The 11,034-nt window shown below is 46.7% G+C and overlaps 1 long non-coding RNA gene across 3 annotated transcripts in view; it reads right to left on the bottom strand.

Annotated features, from left to right (window-relative positions):
- The window catches only part of LOC108542704 (uncharacterized), a 26,148-nt gene extending 20,151 nt beyond the window's left edge, over positions 1 to 5,997 (bottom strand). For all 3 annotated transcript variants that reach the window (XR_001889348.1, XR_001889347.1, XR_001889349.1), the window contains exons 1-2: positions 4,037 to 5,997; positions 619 to 756 (exon numbers count right to left, since the gene is read on the bottom strand). This is a non-coding gene — a long non-coding RNA (uncharacterized LOC108542704). The remainder of the gene's footprint in view (positions 1 to 618; positions 757 to 4,036) is intronic.
- Between the last annotated feature and the right edge of the window lie 5,037 nt (positions 5,998 to 11,034).

Raw genomic sequence — 11,034 nt, 5'->3', positions numbered from 1 at the left:
TCTCAAAAAAAAAAAAAAAAAAAAAAAGCTGTTAATTTTCCCTTTTGAGGTGACGTAGAAGCTGGTAAGGCCTGAGATTCAATTAACTTGTGCTGACTGACAACAGCACACCCAGCTTTTCTGTTTCCCTGGTGCACAAAGTTATTTCCATCTGTAAACCATTCTCCTTCGGGATTATCCAGAGGCTCATTTTTTAAATGTGGACGGCTGGAGTAAACTTGCTCCATAACTTGTATCCAAGAACGATCTGGGGTGCCTGTGGGTTCAGGCAAGTAGGTAGCTGGATTAAAATCTGGCATACTTTAAGTGTTATATCAGGAGCATCCAGCAACAAAGCCTGGTATTTATTCACAGGAAAGGAGAGGAAGCAATTTCTGTCTGCCTTGTGATTTCCAAAACATACTACTGTTGGCAGCTGAGTTCATAAATCCCTTCCCAACAAGGGTGGGGCATTCAGGAGAAAACCAAAGTCCCTGAAGAGAAGCTTAAAGGATAGGTAAAATGGCGTCTATGGGCTTGTCTATCTATCCCCTTGACCATACCGTTTTGGGGTGACAGAGGCCCATTATAATGGGTCAAAACAGAGTATGCATTCTAGAAGGAAGTTAATATTCTTACCTGCCATGTCAAGGGTTATCTGAGGCTTCTCAGAAGATATGGCTAGTTGTCCGACGAGGTGTAGTAGAAGGTCTCGGGCCCCGTCACTCTTGGGCTTGCCTGGTTGTTTTGGCAATCTGGTTTGGGTGCAGATGGCTGCTGTAAGGTACATGGATGTGCTTTGGTCAAGGAATAGCCCAAGGCAGATATCCAGGCCTGCATGACTCAGTGAGACTGGTGCACAGGCGCTTACCTCCACTTGTTATATATATAACCTGTTTGTGTAAGCTCATACTTGGCTCTACACCACTATCATCTGTAAAAGGTATAACTGCCCTGCTAACACTGTGCACGGGGGCTCAACGTGGCTCAACATGGCTCAACATGGCTCTTGTGCAGGCACAGGTACCCAGAAAGAGACTGAAGCTACTGACCCCTGTAAGGGAGAATGACTGGCTGGCGGATGGACAGAGGTGAGCCAGGACATGACTTGGCTTGTGCCCAAAGAGAAAGGTTAAGCTACTAATCTTAGAGCTGGCTGGCCTTGCAGGCCAGTTGTGCAGCTGTGTGTAGGAGCCAGCTGCTGAGAGGAGCCAGAGTCACAGCAGACAGCCGAGATAAAGGCGAACAATATAAAAGAGCTAGTGTGAGAGAACTGCTGGAGAGCTGCTGAATAAAACTACATTTCACCTGCCTACAGTCCCCCAAGTGTTCTTTCAGCTATTCATCTATCCACCCACTCCTCTCAGACCTCACCAAGGGGTGCACCCTAACTCTGGGCATGACATTTGTTGTAGTCATGGCCCTGGACCTAACATCTCCCTTTGGAGGAAGACTGGGCAATCCCTCTTCCAATGACCAGTTTCCTTAGTGTGCACACTGATTCATGCCCAAAGCACGCTGACTTGGACACCCAGCTTTGGGCTTCCCCTTTCAGCTTCCCTTGTTCAGTCCAAGAGCCAGGAGAGAAACTCTATGTGGTAGGTGAGCTTAAGGCTGTAGCCAAGAGCTGCACCTTGTGGGAGGTCCTTCTTGCTCCTCTTTCTGCTTCCTCTGCTTTGCCCCTGTTATTAAAAACTAAAGATGCCATATCCAAAAGCTGTTTCATAGGAGTCTAGGGACATATAGCCACATAGTGGGTTGTTTGGTTTTTTTTGTTTTTTTGCCTTTTTTTTTTTTGAGACAGAGTCTCGCTCTGTCTCCCAGGCTGGAGTACAATGGCGCAATCTGGACTCACTGTAACCTCCACCTCATGGGTTCAAGCAATTCTCCTGCCTCAGCCTCCCAAGTAGCTGGGATTACAGGCACTTGTCACCACGCCCGGCTAATTTTTGTATTTTTAGTAGAGACAGGGTTTCGCCATGTTGGCCAGGCTGGTCTTGAGCTCCTGACCTCAAGTGATCCACCGCCTCAGCCTCCCAAAGTGCTGTGATTACAGGCTTGAGACACCACACTGGCTCCCATAGCTGCTTTTTGTAGTTTCCTGTGGATATCAGGGGCAGATGGGGTTATAAAATGTCTTCCCAAAAGGGTTTGTCCTTCCTTTGAGGCAGGATCAGTGATATTATACTTCCTGATTGCTTCAACTAAATGCCCTTGAAATAAAGCTGGATTCTCATCTTTATCCTGAGAATCTTCCTTAACCTGTTCATAGTTAATAGGCTTTTTCATACATTTCTTCATCCCTTCCAACAAACAAGTGACCATATGATCTCTCCTCCCCAAGTCCTCACTGCCCCTTTGATAGTTCCACTCTGCATCTTGATCTAGAGCGCTATACTTCCTGCCTGATAAATCATATGGTTCGGGTTGCGAGCCAATACGTCATCTGCATGGGTCCTAGCTGTCCCCAAAATGCATTGTTTCTCTTCCACTGTACAACACAGAGACAACAAAACATGCGGATCCTGCCAAGTTAAACTATAGGTCAGAGTTGATTTCTCAAACTTATCTATAAATTGTCCTGGATCTGCAGAGAAATTACCAACCTTCTCTATATATAGAGGCAAATTAGATGTAGAAAAGGGAACGTGTACTCTCACAGTGCCCTCTTCCCAGTTTGCCACTTCTCTAAGTGGACAAAGATTTCCCCTTAGAGGTTGATAGGAGGCCCCACTATGAGTAGTACTCGCTGGGCTGAGTTCCGTGGGGAGTGGTGGGTATAGAGTGGGACTAGCTGGGTAAGGAGAAGGGACGAAGGGTTCTCAGGAACTTTCAGGTGGACTAGAGGGAGAAAGAACTGACATCTGAATCTTCAGAACTGACAGAAGGAGGTTCTGCTCCACCCAAAAATGCCCGCTGAACCACGGCAGCGCTTGCATGAAAGGATCACCTACTATGTCTAGATATTTTTCTTCTTTTCCTCTCATCAAATATGATTCACATTATCCAAATAACGTAAGTGAGCTGAGCCATGAATCTTAGATAAACCACAACATGGACGTTGACAAAAATGTCAAGGCAAAACAAATGAAGAGGATTTAGATAAGAACAACCAGAGCAAACAATAGCAGCAGTATGGATTGGAAAAGCAAAGCAAAGCCGGTTTGCCCGAATCCAAGAAAGGAAAGTTTTTTTGTTTTTCTTTTAAGACAGTCTCGCTCTGCTGCTAAGGCTGCCGGAGTGCAGTGGTGCAATCTCGGCTCACTGCAAACTCCGCCTCCCAGGTTCAAGCAATTCTCCTGCCTCAGCCTCCCAAGAAGCTGGGATTACAGACATACACCACCACACCCGAGTAATGTTTGTATTTTTAGTAGAGATGGGGTTTCACCGTGTTAGACAGGATGGTCTTGAACTCCTGACTTCAGGTGATTGGCCCACCTCAGCCTCCCAAAGTGCTGGGATTACAGGCGTGAGACACCACACTTAGCCATAAAGGAGCTTTTTTAGTGTGCAAAATGAAACAAAACAGCAAGGAGAAAAGTCCCCTGATTTCCATCGTAATGCTTCTCAATCACACTTAGCACAGCAGCAACAAAACAGAACCATATCTATCTAATTGCTCATAGTTGTTAAATACCAAATCTCAATCAGCAATTTTAGAGACGGATCCTCCAATACTTTTTGTTCTCAGTGTTTCACAAGCAAACGGACAGAAATCGGGAAGGACACAGGAGAAGAATAAGGTAAAATCCCTAAGGCCAGTGAAATGAAGTCTCCTGAAAATGACAGTGAAACGGAGACAGCAACCAAGACAAGGAGAACGAGGCAGATTAATACCAAGAGCATAGCTTGCGGTGTGAAACCTATTTTTTAGCTGAGAGGGACTTTACTCAGGGGCCTCTAACCCTCCTAGGTTGGGCCCCTAACCCGAGGTCAAGCATCCTTGCCTTTTATTAAGAGGGGCCTCTAACCCACTCTCTTTTAGGAAAGACTCTAACTCCACTAAGTTGGGCCTCTAACCCAATTCCATTCTTTACCCGGGCACTCCACCACTTACCCAAAGTCGTCCAATCAGTGCTGCAGTCTACTTCCTTTGGGTTGGGTGAGTTTCTTCAGTATCGTCACTTCCGTCGTTCGCCAGAAATGTTATAGGGCCCCAACACTTACCCAAAGCACTATAGTCCCATCTGTGGTCGCCAGAAATATGTCACAGGAAAAGGGCCCCGATCCAGACCCCGAGAGGATTCTTGGATCTCGCACAAGAAATAACTCAGGGCAAGTCCGCGGTGCAAAACAAAAGCAAGTTTATTAAGAAAGTAAAGTGAAAGAACAGCTACTCCAAAGACAGAGTAGGACGTTCCCGAAACTAACAGAAGGAACGTATCCACCCTAGGTACAATGCTCGTATACATGGGGAGAGGTGCTCTGCTACAAGGGTTTGTGATAAAGGATTAATTTTAATTATTATATTTTGCAAGAATCCCTATTACTATTTTTAAAGCAAAATTAGGAACGCCTTTGTTCTCCAGATATCCAGCTATCTGGACACTCGGGTCTCTTTAGTAAACGTTAATTTGTTCCCTTAACCGTAAACATCTGACAGCTAGGAATATCCTTCAGAGAAAGCACGCCCGTAAATCCCGGCCTCATTTTTCTAGCCCTCATTCAAAATGGGGTCGCTTCGGGTTCCAACGCCTCTGACCCTCATACTACATATGACTCAGCCACGTTAATGGAAAAAATAGACTGGATAGTAACGTAGCCGCAGAAAACGAGTGCAACATTTGTCATACAGATCTGTCAGATCCTGCGCAGTTAAGTAGAGGCGGCAAACTTGAATGCAACGATCTTCATACCGCATCCCACAGAGCCACGTAAATCGAAAAGCAGTCCGACTCTGGATAGTGAAACACATGCGGTAAACTTGAATAGAAAAATGTTTATACTGCCTTAGATGCAGACACGTAAATAAAAAAGCCGTCCGACTTGAGATAGTGAAGTACGGGCGCTGAACTGAAATAGAACAATCCGCATATTGTATGTGAGAAAACCAAGTAATAGCAAAGAGCAGTCAGATTACGGAGACTGATGGAGACCGATGTGAGTGCAGTAACCTTTAACTCAATGATCGTCACGCCGCAACGAAGTGAAACCGAAAGCAACTAAGCTCTCCCAAGCACGCGCGGCCAGCTTAAAAACAACGGCGCTAATAGCCAATGATCCGACGTAAACGTGCAAACGTAAAGCACGGGCGGCCAATGTAAAAACAGAGGCGCTAATAGACGCCAAGAATCCAACGTAAACGTGCAAACGTAAAGCACCGGCGGCCAATGTAAAAATAGCGGCGCCGACAGGCCCAAAAGAACCGATGTAAACGCGCAAAAATAAGAAACACACGGTGAACTTAAATACAAGGGTGCTAACAGACCGTGACGACCGGGCTTACGCGGCGACGTAACGTCTTCTGAGATTCTGAAGGTCCAACCCAAACGCTAGGACACTGACGCTTTCCTGAAGACCACACGTTGAAAAACTTGTCGCTGCCGACGACCACAAGAAAATACCCCGATAATCCTGCTTTCATAAAGAGCAGACAGTCTGAGAAAAAAAAAAAACTCACAACAAAATTAAAAGAAAACGAACATTATAAACACATCTAATCACGAAGAAAACTTTAATGCTGGATAGGAACATCATAAAATAACAAACTCAAAAAAAGACCTCTATCGTCCACTGCACCCTTCTCCACACATCCTCAGCTCAGGGTGACAGATATCACCCTCAATAACTCTCCCTCCTACGTTGAAACAGTGTATCTTTATCCAAATTTTAAAACTTGCCTAAGTATATTGTTACTATTTCGGAGGATATTCACTTTCCTTTTTTGCTCCCATAACTCCCGAGAGAAACAGCCATTTAAAATTTGCATGCCCCGCCCCAGACGCGCCGCGCCCTGCCTGCCAACCACTGAACAGAAAAGAGCCTGTAAATCACTGGGATCTTGGGAAAGCTCCTTCGGCTTCATTGCCCTTCAGGAGGAAAACCCAGAACGAAAAGACACGAAGAACTCTATGAGGCTATTCTTTCCTCCCCCTTCCCCTCCCCTCTCCCTCCCTCCTTCTTCCCTTCACCTCCCTCTCCCTCCTCCTCCCCCTCTCGTCCTAACCTAGCCGGCATCCAACATTTCTTTAAACTTTTTTTCACACATACATATTTTCTATAGCTGCACACATGGAGACAGGTACTCAGGTCTCATCCCTCTAGCCGTTTCTCAACTGTATGGTCCGGCAAGTTTTCGAGGAGGCCAGGGTGCAGCCTCCGGGGGAGCACATGCTCTGACTGCTTCCAGGGCTGGGCGGAGCCTTGGGAAAGGGGCCCCTGTAAGAGTTAAAGAAACAGGAAATAAACACGAAAAAAGTTTTCGCTCTTGTTGCCCAGGCTGGAGTGCAATGGAGCGATCTCGGCTCACCACAACTTTCGCCTGCCGGGTTCAAGTAATTCTCCTGCCTCAGTCTCCCGAGTAGCTGGGATTACAGGAGTGCGCCACCACGCCTGGCTAATTTTTGTATTTTTTTTTTTTTTTTTTTTTTTTTTTTTAGAGAAGGGGTTTCAACATGTTGGCCAGGCTGGTCTCCAACTCCTGACCTCAGGTGATCTACCCACCTCGGCCTCCCAAAGTGCTGTGATTACAAGCCTGAGGCACGGCACCCAGTCCCATATTACTATCTTTAAACCAAACTTGAATGCAACGATCTTCATACCGCATCCCACAAAGCCACGTAAATCGAAAAGCAGTCCGACTCTGGATAGTGAAACACATGCGCTAAAGAATGGAAAGATGTTTATACTGCCTCGGATAGAGACACGTAAATGAAAACAACCGTCCCGCTTGGTAAAGTAGGGGCGCTAAACTTAAATATAACCATCCGAATATCGCATCTGAGTGTGCCAAGTAATAGCAGAGACCAGTCAGAATACGGATACTGATGTAGGTGCGGTAACATTTAATCCAATGATGGTCACACCGCATGTGACTAAACCAAGTGAAATCTAAAGCAGCCACACTCTCCAAAGTACACGCTGCTGACTTATATATACACAAGTGTGCTAACAGGCCCCGACGATCCAATGCAAACGCGTGGAGGTAACGAAAGAACCTCCTGTTTGGACGAACGGAGGCAAGATGGTGCACTTCCGGGTTCTTCTTCACCAACTTTTCCCGCGCGCGCGAAAATGCAGCCGGCGCCTGGGAAGGTGCAGACCAACCGGGCATGCGCCAGGTGACGTCAAGCCGAAGAGACTAAGATTTACCTGGTCGCACCTACGGAACGCCCCCGGACACACCCCTGCCCCGCCTATTGCCCTCCCACTCCTTTGCCGGAGGCCGACAGACCTCTCCCCCACACCTTAGGTGACCAAAATAGATTTGCAGTTTTGCTCCTACCCTTGCCTACACGCTGGTTCTTTTGTGCCCTCTCTGGTGGTCTTAGAAAAAACAAATCACCTCTCATTCCATCTTGTCAGCAGACAGCGTTTAGAGATCTCCTTTGCTGATGTAATGCGAAATAACGGTAACTGACAGTGCAAGTTCCGCACTTAACCTCAGCCTAAATGACCAAGGCGCTGTAGACATTAGCGTTCGTTCACAGCCCGCCTCCTCTTAGAGCCAAGTGTATTAATAGGTCCCGAAAATCTGAGTGGAGATGACAAGAGGCTCCCATTCTATGAGTGGAGATAACAAGCTGATGACAAAACTCGGGTGCTCCCCCCATTGGCACCCAGCAGGCAGCACCGGCCCCCGCTCCCAGAGCCCTCCATCCTGCCCCTTCCCAAACCCCCATCAAAACACCAACCCAGTCTCCTCGCTCTCAAGTCATTTTCCGACCTGCCTGGGAGCCACTCTGATCTCCCAGAACATCTCATTTTGTGAGTTATAAACCTTTCACACCTTCTCGGTCCCTGTGTGGTGTCACCAGTCTCAATTTCCAAAATAAATTTTGGGTCAGTAGTGGGGGTGGGGTCCATCTAGTTCTGCAGAGTGGCAACAGCACAGAAGCTGTCGGACTTGCTGTGCACATATTCCAATTTGGGTGGAAAAGCCTCCCCATTGGACTGGGTGGCCTCTTGTCAGTGACAAAACCAAGGGATTTGCTACTCTCTCATTTACACACACTGGTTACTGAGTGCCTCCTGTTGAACACTTTCACTTCCGCGGAAAATTCGTTGTTCCAGACCAAGCTGACTACTGTCTTCACTGGACATTTCTAAGAGGTGCTTTTGGTCCCAGGGAAATACCCCGGAAGCTGTGAAGTACAACAGCCTTAGGCCCTGTCCCAAAGATTCTAATTTAATGGCTGTAGGGTGGGGCTAGGTCCTCAGGATAATTCACTCCACGGAGCTATCGAGCTATTGTCCTCAACTATAGCCAAGGGGTGATAAGCACTGTTAGACACAGAAGGAATTTACACTCCCCTTCAGGAAAGACCTTTGTAGATATGACCTCCTTTGGCTGTCATTGTTCAGAATGGTTGAGGGTCTGGCAAGAGCTAGTCTTAGTGTTAAGACTAAACCCAGTTTATAGGATTTAAGTCCACTAGATGGGAGGTGGGACAACTGGGAATGCTCACTTGTTCACATGTACATCTGCCTTGTGTATTTCCACCAGAAACTGTTCCTCATTATACTGTCTGTCTGGGCCGATCCCTCCTGTCACAAGTTGAGACAAGTAAATTGCAAAGTCCTAATCACCTAATTCTGGTGGAGTCTTTAGGTTTTTCCAAATATAAGATTACATCACCTTCAAACAAGGATAATTTGACTTCTTCCTGTCCTTTTTTTTTTTTTTTTTTTTCAGACAAAGTCTCAGTCTGTCACCCAGTCTGGAGTGCAATGGCACGATCTCCGCTTACTGCAACCTCCGTCTTCCAGGTTTAAGCGATTCTCAGGTCTCAGCCTACCGAGTAGCTGGAACTACAGGTGTCTGCCACCATGCCCAGCTAATTTTTTTATTTTTGTAAAGGTGAAATTTCACCATGTTGCCTAGGTTGGTCTTGAACCATTGGACTCAATTATCCTGCCTCTGCCCCGCAAAGTGCCAGGATTACAGGTGTGAGCCACTGCGTCCAGCCAGAATAATTTCAATCTCTGGTAAATGCACCTGATAGAATTCTGCATTTCCAATTTCTTTTTTTCCTTTCCTTTCCTTTTCTCCTTCCCTCCCTCCCTCCCTCCCTCCCTTCCTTCTGACAGAGTTTCTCTCTTGTTGCCCAGGCTGGAGTGCAATGGCATGGTCTCGGCTCACCACAGCCTCCGCCTCCCAGGTTCAAGCAATTCTCCTGCCTCAGCCTCCCGAGTGGCTGGGATTACAGGCATGTGCCATCACGCTAGGCTAATTTTGTATTTTTTGTGGAGACAGGGTTTCTCCATGTTGGTCAGACTGGTCTCGAACTCCTAACCTCAGGTGATCTGCCTGCCCCGGCCTTCCAAAGTGCTGGGATTACAGGTGTGAGCCACCACGCCTGGCCATTTTCTCCAGTTTCTTTAAATTTCCTCAAAATTGCTATTTTGAATTCTCTGTCTGAAATGTCACATGTCTCAGTTTCTCTGGAATTGGTCCCTGGTGCCTCACCAAACAGGGTTTGATGAGACCGTGTTTTCTTGGATGGTCTTGATGCTTGTGGATTTTTTTTGTGTATGTGCGCATGGAAGTATTAGGCATTTATTGTATTTTTCACAGTCTTGTTTCTGTGTGTCCTTCTTGGGAAGGCTTTCTGGGTATTCCAGGATATTTGTGCCTCAAGCCCAATCACGCCGTGATTCTTACAGACTTGTAGAGGTACTACCCTAGCGGTCTTGGATGAGATCCGGAAGAATTCTCTGGATTACCAGGCAGAGACTCTTGTTTTTTTCCCTTACTTTCTCCCAAATAAATGGAGTCTCTCTCTGTGCTGAGATGCCTAAGCAACCCTTTGCTGGTTCAGACCCAAACCCAGCACAGCACCGGGTCTCACTCAAAGGCCTGCTATATTCACTACCCGGCTACCACCTACGTTCCCTCAAAGTCGTAGAGCTCTACGATCAGGTGGCCAAGCCAGCCAGGATTATGTCCCTCCCTTTAAGGGCAGTGAGCTCCCCCAAGCCCTGCACGGGTGCTGGGATGCTGTCTAGGAGCCAAGGTTTGGACTCAAGACCTTAGAAATGTAACTGATGTTTTATTCTACTGCAGTTAAGCTCCTATGCAAACCACGAGAAAAAAGTTCTCCCCACTCCTGGCTAACCTGAGAGATGCCTCCGACGAGGCCTCCTAGCCAAACAACCTTTTTTATTCGCAGGGACCAGGCGCGGTACTTGGTAATTCCTGAGTAAGAGGCTTCAGTTCCCTGACGGGATGAATTAAAAAGTCAAATAAAGGTCGGGCGCAGTGGCTCAGGCCTGTAACCCTAGCATTTTGGGAGGCCAAGGCGGGTGGATCACGAGTTCAGGAGACAACCCTGGCCAACATGGTGAAACTCCGTCTGTCCTAAAAATACAAAAATTAGCCAAGGGTGGTAGCGCAAGCCTGTAGTCCCAGCGTACTCGGGAGGCTGAGGCGGGAGGATCGCTTGAACCCAGGAAGCGGAGGTTGCAGTGGTCCGAGATGAGGCCATTTCACTCCAGCCTGGGCAACACAGACTCGGTATCAAAAAAAAAAAAAGAAAAGAAAAAAAAAAAGAGGTATAAAAAAAAAAAAATAGAAAAGAAAAAAAAAATAAGAGCAGTTGGAAGGCAATATGAAAAACGAGAAAAAAGTAACTGCAACGTTAGCCAAGGTGTAAGAAGACTAAACCAAATCGCAACCGGCGTCGGCTTATGACTGACAATCCCGCTTTCGTGTTTTAACTATCCCAGTGCACCTCCTGGCACGTCAGGTTTGCTAAAGCCTAAAAGCCCCAGAACCTAAAAATGCACTTCCAAGTGCTTGCTCGCTTGAACGCTCAATGCAATTGAAAACAAAAGAACTTCGACTCATCACAATACACCCCCGCAGAAAAAAAAAAAAAAAAAAAAAAAAAAAAA

Source organism: Rhinopithecus bieti, unplaced genomic scaffold, assembly GCF_001698545.2.
Source record: "Rhinopithecus bieti isolate Rb0 unplaced genomic scaffold, ASM169854v2 scaffold_23529, whole genome shotgun sequence".
NCBI classification, from domain to species: Eukaryota; Metazoa; Chordata; class Mammalia; order Primates; family Cercopithecidae; genus Rhinopithecus; species Rhinopithecus bieti.
Note: the sequence above shows the minus strand (reverse complement) of the source record. Positions and strands in the feature narration are given on the sequence as shown.